The 12,799-nt window shown below is 47.0% G+C and overlaps 1 long non-coding RNA gene across 1 annotated transcript; it reads right to left on the bottom strand.

Moving 5' to 3' along the window:
* Positions 1–8,330: 8,330 nt before the first annotated feature.
* On the bottom strand, positions 8,331–8,546 carry LOC141088409 (uncharacterized). Its single transcript, XR_012231942.1, has 2 exons — positions 8,509–8,546; positions 8,331–8,473 (listed from the first exon to the last, which is right to left on the bottom strand). It is a non-coding gene; the product is annotated as an uncharacterized lncRNA (long non-coding RNA).
* Between the last annotated feature and the right edge of the window lie 4,253 nt (positions 8,547–12,799).

Below are 12,799 nucleotides of genomic sequence, written 5' to 3'. Positions count from 1 at the left end.
TGTTGGCATGTGGATGGAGCAGGAGACATTGCCGTCTACACAGCAGGGGAACAGCTGGCATTACTGAAACCCACAGACACAGTAGCAAGTGTGTTTTTCTCTGCGAAGACAGCACTTCTGAACACCAACTGGCGTTGTTGGAGCCCAGGATGAGGCATGGAGCAGGCTGAGGCCAACTTGCAGCACGTTTTATTTATTTGGTGTGACCATGTTATTTGTCCTCACTGGTGGCAGGCTCCACCATATGTGAGGGCTACAATAGTTTTTTAGCATGTATACCCGGACTGGTTGCTATATATTATTTTGGGATAAAGCTGAATAATTACATTTGTATTAGGGTTTGACATCATTACTTATATCCCTATGTCCATTACCTATGGTGTACCCTTGGTTTCTTTGCTCATGTGCTAATTATGGTCAGAATTGACTTTTTTACCACCTTTTCCGATATTCCTGTTATACTCTAATAAAATCATTTTGGTAATTTGAAAAATTGTTGTATGGGACTTTTTTTCGTGTGTTTTTTTGTTATATATGTTTTATAGAGGTTGTAGACTACTACTGATTGTAACCGTGCTCCACTTAGGCCTCAGGCTCCACTGTCTCTAGTATTTCCCCTGGCCTCCAACCCTGCCAGTGACAGCTCTGAAGTGGCGTCAGCACAATCCACACTTGTTCCTGTGTTACTTGGGCTCAGTCCCGTCAGTTGATCCCCTGATGTGTGTCCGGCAAGGTCTCCTGCTCTGTCCTCATTCACACTACTAGTAATGGGAATGTGGACAGACCAGGAGACCTTGCCGGACACACATCAGGGGATCAACTGACGTGACTGAGCCCCAGTAACTCAGGAACAAGTGTGGATTGTGCAGACGCCACTTCAGAGCAGCAACTGGCGGGGTTGAAGGCCAGGGGAAATACTAGAGACAGTGGAGCCAGAGGCCTAAGTGGAGCACGGTTAAAAATCAGTAGTAGTTTGAATGTGGGTGGAGCAGGAGACTTTGCCGTCCACACAGCAGGGGAGCAGCTGGCATTACTGAACCCCAATAACACAGACGACACATCTGAGCGACAACTGGCTGTGTTGAAGCCCAGGGATTATAGTTCAGGTGGTAGAAACATGAACACAACAGGAGACCTGGATACAGTTGCCAACCAATTATTTAGTCGGGAAGAGGACTGGCAAATTCTGGGGAGATCCAGGCCTTGTTCATTTTCAGAAAAGTAAGCCGGTCGACGTTATCGGAAGAAAGTCGCGTGCGACGGTCTGTTAGTACACCACCTGCGGCACTAAAGACGCATTCCGATAATACACTGGCAGCAGGGCAAGCCAGCACCTCCAATGCATACTGGCTAAGCTCTGGCCATGTATCCAGCTTAGGCTGGTTTCACATTTGCGTTTTTTAGCGCTGGAAAAAAACGCATACCTGCGCATGCGTTTTTTCCCCTATATTTAACATGGGTGCGCATACCTGCGCGCTGGTAAGCGCATGTATGCGATTTTCATGCGCTGCGTTTTTTTGGGGTGTGCGTTGGTATTTTCCAGACGCAGCATGTTGCATTTTTTGGCCCTGCAAAAAAGCGCATGCGCACATATGCGCACGTTTTGCGCTAAAAATGGCCATTATAGCCTATGGATGCGCATATGTGCGCACTGGCATGCTCATGTATGCGTTTTTTTGCATATGCGTTTTTTTTTTTTAACCATGGAATTTAGGGGTTTGGGTTAGAGTTAGGGTCAGGGTTAGGGTTAGGGTTGGGGTCAGGGTTAGGGTTAGGGTCAGGGTTAGGGTTAAGTATGGTTTTGTTAAGGGTTAGGGTCAGGGTTAGGGTTAGGGTCAGGGTTAGGGTTAGGGTCAGGGTTAGGGTTAGGGTCAGGGTTAGGGTCAGGGTTAGGGTTAGGGTCAGGGTTAGTTAGGGTTTAGGGTTTGGGTTAGGGTTAAGTATGATTTGGTTAGGGTTAGGGTCAGGGTTAGGGTTAGGGTTAGGGTCAGGGTTAGGGTTAGTAAAGTCATGGTTTGGGTAGTGTGAGGGGCCACCTAAAAATGTTGGAAAAAAACGCAAACGCGGTAAAAACGCACTAAAAACGCATACAAACGCATAAAAACGCTGCGTTTTTTTCATGCATGCTCATAAAAATGCTTGAAAAAAACGCAGCAGTTGTATGCTTATGTATGCGTTTTTTCAATGCGTTTTTTTGCGGGAAAAACGCGCTGCAAAAAAAAGCAAGTGTGAAACTAGCCTTAGAGACCTAAAACTTGAAGGGGGAAGAGCCATCTGGGAGTACAGTCACAGGGCAAGACATGTAGTCTGTCACCATCTGACGGAAACGTTGCCTCCTGCTGACTGGAGCCGTCAGTGATGGTGTAGACAATTGTGGCAGACACACAAAACTTTGCCACATTTGGGCCATAGTGGTCTTGCCTTGTGCTGAGGCGCTGCCTCTGCTCCCTCTTTGTGCCGTGTTTCCTCCACTGGCTCGACGCACAGAGGTGCTTTGTAAAGCACTAGCACCACTGCTGTCGGGTGGAATGGAAAACATGATGGACTGCACCAGTGTGTCTTGGTACTCCCGCAGTTTACGCTCCCGGTTCAACGTTGGTATGAGGGTTTGCAAGTTGTCCCGGTAGCGAGGATCTAGGAGGGTGTACACCCAATAATCAGCCGTGTAGAGAATGTGGGCGATGCGGCGGTCGTTTCTCAGGCACTGCAGCATGAAGTCAACCATGTGCTGCAGACTCCCAACTGCCAAAGAACCACTGTCCCCTGCTTGAGGCGTGATCTCTGCCTGCTCTGCATCACCCCCACCCTCGCTCTACATACTGACTAGAGCTTTGTGTACCTCCCTCCTCTGGAGAGATGTCTTCCTCCTCCATCGACTCCTCCTCATCCTCCTCACAAAGTGTCCCCTGCCTAGGCCTTTGTGAGGAAGCACGTAGCGCAGACTGTCCAGAAGCAGATGGCATTTGGGACTCCTCATCCCCCACCTCTTCCAAAACCTCATCCCTTAGTGCTTGCAGTGTTTTTTGAAGGCAGATAAGGGGGACAGTCATGCTGACTAGTGCATCATCTGCACTCGCCATCCGTGTGGAATCATCGAAGGCACGCAAAACAAGGCAGATGTCCTTCATAGAGGCCCACTCAGTGGTGCTGAAGTGTGACCGGCGCACAGTGCGACTTGTTTGCGCCTGATGCAGCTGGTACTCCATGACTGCTGCCTGCTGCTCACACAACTGCTCCAACATATGTAACGTAGAATTCCACCTGTTGGGTAGGTCACATATGATGCGATGTTCCGGAAGGCGTAATCGGCGCTGCAGAGCAGCAAGGTGTGACCTTGCCGTGCTGGAACGCCGCAAGTGAGCGCACTCTATGCGGACCTTGTGCAGCATTGCATCAAGATCCGGATAGTCCCTCAGAAAGCTCTGCACGACCAAGTTGAGCACATGTGCCAGACATGGGATGTGAGTGAGGTTGCCAAGGCCAAGAGCTGCCACCAGATTTCGGCCATTGTCACACACTACCAAACCTGGCTGGAGATTCGCTGGCAGAAACCACATCGCTCTCCTGCTTGATGGCATTCCAGAGCTCCTGCGCTGTGTGGCTTCGATTCCCCAAAGAAATTAATTTCAGTACGGCCTGTTGACGTTTGGCCATGACTTTGCTCATACCGGTCGTAACAGGCTCCTGCTGCGCTGTTTCAGAGGAATTTGAGTAGGAGGAGGAGTCAATGTGTACAGACTGGATTCCTGCAATCCGTGGAGTTGGCAGAACATGTAGAGCGCCACTCTCCAGATCTGTACCCGGCTCCACAACATTGACCCAATGAGCAGTGAGGGAAAGGTATCGTCCCTGTCCATGGTTACTGGTCCACGCATCGGTAGTCAGGTGGACGTTGCTACTGACGGCGTTTAGTAGCGCATGTTTTATGTTTGCCTCCACATGTTTCTGCAGGGCAGGGACGGCTCGCCTGCTGAAATAAAAGCGGCTGGGCACAGTGTATTGTGGGACTGCCAATGCCATGAAGTCCCGGAAGGTGTCAGTCTCCACCAGCCTGAATCACAGCATTTCAAGTGCCAGTAGTTTGGCAATGCCAGAATTCAGAGCCTGTGCTCGGGGATGGTTTGCCGAGTATGGCCGCCTTTTCTCCCATGCCTGTGCTACCAATGGCTGTCAAGTGGTCTGGGAGTGTGAGGATGACTTGGAACGTGGTGCTGTGGGTGGAATGTCACAGGGTCTCCGGACAACAGTGCCAGAGGTTCTTCCTTGGCGATCCTGTGAGGAAGCCGAACCAGCTGTGTGTGAGCTGGAGGAAGAGGCCCCAATACAAGCTGAAGAGGTGGTGCTGTACGTTGGCCTACGTCTTCAGTGTGTCTGTGTAACTCCACCTCGTGCTTGGTCCGCACGTTTCCACATATTAGTGGTAGTGAGGTTGCTGACATTTTTCCCTCTTTTGACTCTCTGATGACACAGCTTGCATTTGACAAAGCAAATGTCATCTGCAACTGTGTCAAAAAAGGACCACGCACTGCAAGTCTTGGGAGCGCCCGTTTTGCCTTTTGAAAGTGGAATGCTCCTAACGGGTGCCGAAGTGGAGGCTACAGGCAACCAAGTCTGCCCCCTCCCTCCGGTTTTGGCCGTTCGGGGAATCTCTTCCTCAGAGCTGCTCCCACCACCTTTCTGTTCCTCACGCCATGATGGGTCAAGGACCTCATCATCTACACTCCCCTCTTCAAACACCTGCTTCTCCTGGGTTGTCTCGCCAGCACCGTACGCAACAGAAAGTGGCAACTGTGTCTCATCATCATCTGATGCGTACTGAGGTGTGCTGACCATAGGCACTGGCCCACCCTCCTCTTCAGATTCAGAGGGACAAAGAAGTTGCGCATCACTGCATACTCCCTCTTCTTCACATTCTGGAATGCTGCTTGGCTGGCCCCCTCTTTCCAAACCAACAGATTCTGAGAACAGAAGTAGAGACTGTGATGGCTCCTGTCCAGGGCTCTCTGACTGCCTGGAAACTTTGTCAGGTGGTGAAGAGACAGATGGTTGCTCTTCGGTGCTCTGGCCCTGAGAGGATGTGGAAGTAATTGAAGTCGATGCGTTAGCTGCCATCCATCCCACAACGGCTTCAATTTGTTCCTCCCGCAGCAGTGGGATACGGTGAGGTCCTACAAAGCTGCGCATAAAGGACTGTTACCTGCTAAAACTGGGGGATGCTGACTCACTGGTGCCAACAGCAGGCACAGAATCCCCACGTCCTCTCCCTGCTGAAACTCCACGACCACGTGTCTTACTCCCTGCCTTCTTCATCTTGCTAGACTGAGAAAGATAGGCAGAAAAGTACAAAGGGGGGCCTTAGTGTGCTTATTCCTGAACAGCTGGTAACAGGTATAAGAAACACTAATTTTATGCAATGTGTGTGTCGACTACACTTTAATGGGAGCTAATGTGGCCTACACAACTTTCAAATGTAGTGTTTGGTGAACTTTGTTGTTTTTTTTTTGGGGAAAAAAAACTAAAAGGATGTGACCAAAGATTTGAAAGTGATAGTATCACCAACTTTTTGGAGCTATTACAATGCAGGCAGGTAACCTACAATGCAAAAGATGAGGCTCCAAAAAATTGGGTAATACTAATCTGGCTGCAGCTGAAGGGGACAAGCCAGAAAAAAGGCTCCTCTATCTATTCCTATATAGTGTTTGCAACCAACCAATGTAGATGGATATGGATGGATGCACACTAATAGAAGAAAAAATAAGCTGCAATTAAAGAAAAATGTGTGAGGCAGTGACACGCTGAGCGGCCTACAACCAGATGTAGCTGCAGGACACACTACTCAGCGTGAGCTGCACTCACACACAGTCAGAGACCTCTCAGACAGCCCTGAACAGTGCAGCTAAGTGGGCACTAGCACTGAAAGGCTGCAGAAAGGCTCCGCTGTCTACTACTAGTGTTTGCAACCAACGTATATGGATACGGATGGAAGCACACTAGATAGAATTTTTTAAAAATAAGCAGCTCAAAAAGAAAAAATGTATGAGGCAGCAGTGAGGCACGCTGGGCGGCCTACAACCAGACGTGGCTGAAGGACCCACTCCACAGTGTGAGCTGCACTCACACAGCCCTTGCAGACAGCTGTGAACACTGCTGCTAGGGAAAAGCAAGCTACAGTGGTGGTTTATGTAGCCTGGGTAAAGCACAATATTGTTTTGAGAATCGCTATTTCTAACTGTCCCTCACAGTCTTCAACAGCAGCCTGTCCCTAACTGAATTCACAGCAGAGTGAACAGAAATGGCGGCGGCGGCTTTTATAGTGCATCATGACATCATTTCAGCAGCCAATCACAGCCATGCCAATAGTTAACATGCCTACATGCCTGACAGGATGTGCCCACACTTCTGAGGATTCCCATTGGCTGAATCAAAGCGAGCGGGCTGATAGCATTATGGGAACTTCCGATTCCGGTATCCGATATGAAAAAAGTATTGGAAGTCAGTATCGGAATTCCGATAGAGCTAATATCGGCCGATACCCGATACTTGCGGTATCGGAAAGCTCAACACTAGTGGTGACATTTTTAAAAAAAAAATCTGTAGAAAAAACTTGCATCACCATTTTCCAAGATCTGTAATGTTTTCATTTTGCTGTCGATAGAGTTGTGTGAGGGCCTTATTTTTACCCGCTGACCTGATGTTGTTTTTTTTTTTTTAAACAATTGGGAAAAAAAGGTGAGATTTGAATTTTTGATATATATTTTTAAACTTTTTTTATTCATTTTTCCTGTATTCTGTAGTCTCCTTAGGACAGTGTTCCCCAACTCCAGTCCTCAAGGCCCACCAACAGGTCATGTTTTCAGGATTTCCTTTGTATTGTACAGGTGATGCAATTATCACCTGGGCAATACTAAGGAAACCCTGAAAACCTGTTCTGTTGGTGGGCCTTGAGGACTGGAGTTGGGGAACCCTGCCTTAGGAGACTTGGAGTGACAGAGGCTTCAGATCTACCGTAGCTCTTCAGCCGCATTTGCACATCAATTCAAATGCTGATTTCTCAGTAATGGAGGAATGACGTGGCCACATAAACTTATTACTGGACTTGTTTTTGAAAGCACTACATGCACACATAAACAATTTTGGGGGTAAAATCCTGCTGTCCAATTCCTTTTTAAATATGCTCCTTTACTTGAAGTTGTCTAGTATTTATTTATTTATTTTATTTTACTCATTTATATAGCGCCATTAATTCCATAGCGCTTTACAGACAATACTGGCATGGGAGTGTTTTTCCATGTATTATTCATTTTTATAGCACCATTTATTCCATGGCGCTTTACATGTGAAAAAAGGGGCATACAAAGACAAGTACAATAAACATGAGCAATACAAGGCACACACAAGTACCGAAGGAGAGAGGATAAATGGGGTTATCATGATTCCTGAACCGCTGGGTGTTGGATTATTGGAAATCCAAGGTATTTCAGGTGTACGGGAGCCAGTGATTACTTTTATCACCTAAATTTAGAAAACTAAAGAAATATTGGACCAAAGAAATGACTAATGACAGGAGTAGTGGGTAAATGGCTGTAAGAGAAGAGGCACACTATCAGAAGTAATGAAACCCATCTAGTCCATGATTAGTAGAATCTGTTCAGAGCCCAGGATCTCCGCCTTAGGCAATGATGATGTCATCAGATGGATCCGGTTTTAGCAGTTCATCGTCCTTCTCAACCCTCTCCACTTTACAGGAACTGCAGCATGACTTTACTCTACAGCCAATATAGAGAATGGCGAGGCAGTGACCCCAGATCATAATCAGCAAGCTCATATAGACCAGACAACTTTGCAATAGCTTCAAATTTTGGAATGCATCTTTGCATGTGCGCAAATCATAGTTATACGACTCGTATCTATTGTAGTATCTTGGAGGCTGTGTTGTTCTGTAGTAGTAGTCATTAGATGCCTTAAGCAGATTGTCGCAGACTTGTTCGTTTCTATACCAGTTTAAACGGGGTATATCACTAACTGCCACGACCATGCCACCAATAGACACACCAAGGTTGACCACAATGGAAATGAAGGCAACAGTCTTCCAGAATGTTTTTGGAAACTTATAGGCTACAAGATTCAGTATCCCAGATACAATGAACGGAAATCCCACCCAGAAGTGGGCTCCACTGTAGAAGATCCCATAATCTATCTGAGCAAGACAGACAATAATGGCCAACATGACAGAGACCACACCCAAAGAAATATAGGCAACCCCAAACCCTAGGTGTGCTGCAGAAGCAGGTGTACTGGAGGGCTTGGTCTTTTCTCCACTTTTCCTCATGTCCCGGAAGAAACGGAAGGTGTCCAGCAAGCAGTCCAAGGAAGATCGCTGGTTAATATTAATGTGCACCACAGTTCCCTCTGCGGTCTCACAGGAGACTTTTCCATTTTCAGTCTTTACGGTGCTGATATTCATGGTGTCAGACTTATGGCGAGACTTCAGCAGAGCTGCACCCTCACCTTCTCCACAAAACTGCGCAACGACGTCGACCGGTAGCATTAGTAGTACAAAAACCTCAATAAAAGCATTGTCTACTAAGGTGCCTGATCCCTCATCTACATATGGAGGTCCGAAAGAAAAAGGGAAATCCTCAGTACCCTAAAAAAATTTCTTTATAAAGACTCTGAAACTGGGCTAAAGAAGGCCTCATGCGGCCTTTTGTGTGTTCCAGTGTGGTCTGCAGACCAGGACAGTCAAAGGTCTATATGCAGATGTGTCCTGCACTACGTGGCCTCCTTCTGTTCGACGTCTCACTTTTTATGATACTAGTGAATATAATGATGTAACAGAAAGCTCTCAGCACCTTGTTCCATCATTGAGCCTGTGCATCTGAAAGAACAGTACGGTACAGTACAGTGTCTCAGTACACAGAGCAGACTAGACTGGTTAGGTGAGGTTTTGTTTTTACATCATCATTTTGGGTGGAGGTAGGGAGCTATATGGGAAAATAATACTGTGTAAGAGGTTGGTTTGAGGACATCATTCTCCGTGTGGGGACATAATACTTTGTGTGGATATCATATTGTGGTGTGGGCACATCATACTGTGTAATGACTGTGAATGCAGTGCACAGTCCCGAACACTGACTTCTCCAGGAGGTCTGTGTTACTGTTCGGGTTCGTCAACCCGAACATCGGGTGTTTCCCACGCTGTCATTTGCGTGACAGCGAGAGAAACACAGTGTCAGTGTTGTCGAGTATTCCAGGATCAGGGGCTCCTTACCTGCCCCTAACGCTAGGGGAAATCTAGCTCGCCCTTTCTTCTGGATCAATTCTGATGGTGAAGACGCCGGGGCCACGTACCTTGCCTTAGCTCCTGAATCTGCCCTCGGTCTATACACGTCCCCCACCCAGGAAGAGGAGAGCAGTAGTTTACCGTAATACACCAACTAGACTAACAAGGTAATACGAACAGAAATAATGAAAAATACCAATCATACAAATACACTCACACAAGCAACAGAGGAATGTACCTGTACCTAGGAGTGGAGGATGGGGTAAAACCAAAGTAGGAAAATAGGAATGATCACACACCCAAAACAGTCACAGATAAATCCACTAAACGCCTTTTGAAATAACAACCACCAACAACCTAAAGTCATGGCGCAAAAGCTACCTCTGACAATGAGTGCTAGCCAGGACCTAGATTATATAGGAGATTGGAGTGGCTAACAGTGAACAGCTGAGCCTTAATGCAGGAAAGCTTCCAGAAGCTCTCAAATATTAAAAAGAAACCTGCACTGTTTAATTTGAAAGTGAAGTGCTTCTAATCAGTGCAGGAGTAGGAGAAATCAGACACTGCAGTCTTCTGGCTCCTCTCTGTCACAGAAAACCCGTGACACACACAGGCTCTGATCGGTAGTAAGTTTGAAACCGCCGGTCAGAGCACTGCGGTTCCCATTCAGAAGACAGTGTGTGAACCAGCAGTAAAAAGGTTACCGCCAGTCACAGGTGTTGGCTGATGAGAGTACTACTTTCATCATACTACGTCTGCTCTCGTACGTACGCCATAAGTTTCCCTCCAGCATGACATGTGCTGAGAGTAAATCAGTAATTATCAGGGTCTGGGTTTTGTTGTATGTGTTAGAGATGGGCCGGATGCCTACTCACAATATCTCCACCTCAAGGGTGTGGCTGGAGGGAGTTAAATATCCAGGTACCGTTTTTTTTCCGGCCTGGTCTGTTTGGAGGAAGGAAGCCTCCAGGCTGAAGCTCTGGTAAGAGCTGCCATGTGTTTGTTCCAGAAGGTTGGAGCCATACTGGGGAGGACTTTTGTATGGACTTTTTATTTTCATTTGTGCCAATAAGGCTGTTTTTGTGTTACTATTTTTGCTTTATGGTTTATGAAGCAATAAACCACCCAGAGACTTGAATACAAAGTGTTCATGTGTCTACCTCATGAAGCAATTGACTGAGCCGACCTTCCACAGCCCGTTATCGCACACCACCTGGCCAGGCTTGAAGTGCAGTGGCACCAACCATTGTGTCTGCTCTTTGATCCCAATCCACAGATCCTGTGAGGTGTGGGGTCTGTTTGCCAAACAGATTAGTTTCAGAACCGCCTGCTGTCGCTACCCATTGACTGTGCTGAAGTTGGTGATGCAGGTGTTACTGTGAGCGGATGACGAGGTGGTGGAGGAAGCGGCAACCTGGCCAAGGGAACGTCCAGCAATCCTTGGTAGTGGTAGGACATCCGCTAGAACACCTTCTGCCTCTGGCCCAGCCACCACTATATTTATCCAGTGGGCAGTTAGGGAGATGTAACATCTCTGCTTGTGCTTACTGGTCCGCGGATCAGTCGTTATGTGGACTTTGCCACTGTTGGTGTTGTGCAGTGTACACCTGATTTTGTCTGCCACGTGTGTGCAGGGCAGGGCTGGCCCTCCTGGAGAAGTATTAGCGGCTGGGAACAAAGTATTGTGGGACAGCCACCTTCATCAGATTTTTGAAACTGTCTGTGTCCACAAGCCAGAATGGAAGCATCTAGGAGAGTAATTTTGAAATGCTGTATTTGAGGAGCATGGTTCGTGGGTGGTTAGGGCAAATTTAGTCTTTCTCGCAAGGGTTTGTCAGATGGAAAGCTGATCAGTTGCATAGGGCAGTGTGGAGATACTCAGCGACACTGGTGATGGTGGTAGTGTCACATCCTCTCTTTGCGGAGAGGCAGGTGGCCCTGTTGATCGTGAGCGGGGGTGAAGATGCCGAGACTGCAGAATGAGAGTGAGCAGGAGAAGGCTCTGGTCTGTCATGCTTGTTAATATCTGTACTCCACTGCAGCTCGTTCTTAGATTTCAGATACCTGGAGGTGCGCAAATTTATGCTTCGCTTCAGGCTCTGGTGGCACAGCAAACCACCCGTGTCTTGTTGTCAGAACATTTGTTTGAAGAAATCCCACGACAGGAAGCTCCTTTGAGCTGGCTTGGGTGCGCTCATTTCCTTGGCACGGTGGGCAGTAGTAGCTGACATACGGTCAAATGGCTGTGCTTTTCCACTCTGTTCTTTCTTGGTCTGTAATGTTGGGGCAGCGAAACAACGTCCTCTTCTACTGAACTGACCATGTCGCTATGATGGCCTTCGCTCCTTGTGGGGTCTAGGACCTCATCATCCCCAGCATCATCTTCAAACCACTCTGCACCCCTGCCCCACTTGACGGTCGGCACACTGCAAGAAGACGCACCAGTTGGTACCTGTGAAGGAAATATATAATTGTAAGGGAAACTATACTGTCAGTAAAATAACTAGTAAGGCTGTATCCACATGATTGTCTCTAAGACAAAGGACATAACATCTGCCTACTCTTATTACAGGAACTCAGAACCACAGGGGGGGTCTTCAGGGAGAATACTGAGAGGTGTCAAACATGGGAGCTTCAGACGGAGATAACAAGTGGTTTGCGACTTGGCAAAATATTTCCTATTGACTGTTTAGAGAGAAGGGTGGGGGCACAGGATATTGATATGAAATGCCACCACTTAGTCCATCGTCCATTCACAAAGAACAACTTTTAAATGAGGCAGCCTGGGTCATCCTGGAAATATCAGCCAATGGTCAGGACTATAAAAAGCTGGGTAGCAGCAGTTGTTCACATGTGAGGGCTGTGTATGCTGATATTATCTATAATTAATTTCTTCTTCCCTTAAGGAAACAGAAGAGACGAAAATGTTTAGTAATTTCTGTTATTCTCCCTTTTATTTTATAACTGTTTTGCATATTTGTGTGCCATTTTATTTTTATATTAAAGCTTTAGATTTGTAATAAGTTTGATCCTTGTATGCTCTAAAACAGCCATAGTCTTTAAAAGTTTGTGACCTTTTGATTGTCTAACAGTAACATTTTTCAGGGACTCATCACCCCATGTGTTTTATGAGTGGTGGCTGCACGTGAAGAAATCGGGGTGTGAGGACTATTTTGGGGTGTGATGTATTGTCACTTTATAGCCTATAACAGAGGTTAAGTGTTGGATTGAGTGAGTGGAGATAAATTAACCATTGCAGGCACACCCCAACTTTACGTGCTGAGAAGTGTGTATGTGACAGTACCTGTTTTCCCTCTTCGTCTGAGATGTCCTGCAGTGATCCGCTGACCATTTTCACTGGCCCTGCCACGTACTCTCCCTCTGACATAACAAGTTGTTGGTCATCAGTGAACTCAGTCTCTTCCAATTGTGGGCCAGGTGGACCAATGTGCAAAGGCTGAATAACAGGAGCAGCATGATTTCTGCTTTTTATATACATTCTAAAAATCCCCTCAG

Source organism: Dendrobates tinctorius, unplaced genomic scaffold (genome assembly GCF_039654945.1).
Source record: "Dendrobates tinctorius isolate UK_male_01 unplaced genomic scaffold, ASM3965494v1 ptg000039l, whole genome shotgun sequence".
NCBI classification, from domain to species: domain Eukaryota; kingdom Metazoa; phylum Chordata; class Amphibia; order Anura; family Dendrobatidae; genus Dendrobates; species Dendrobates tinctorius.
This window is presented reverse-complemented; position numbering and strand designations above follow the sequence as displayed.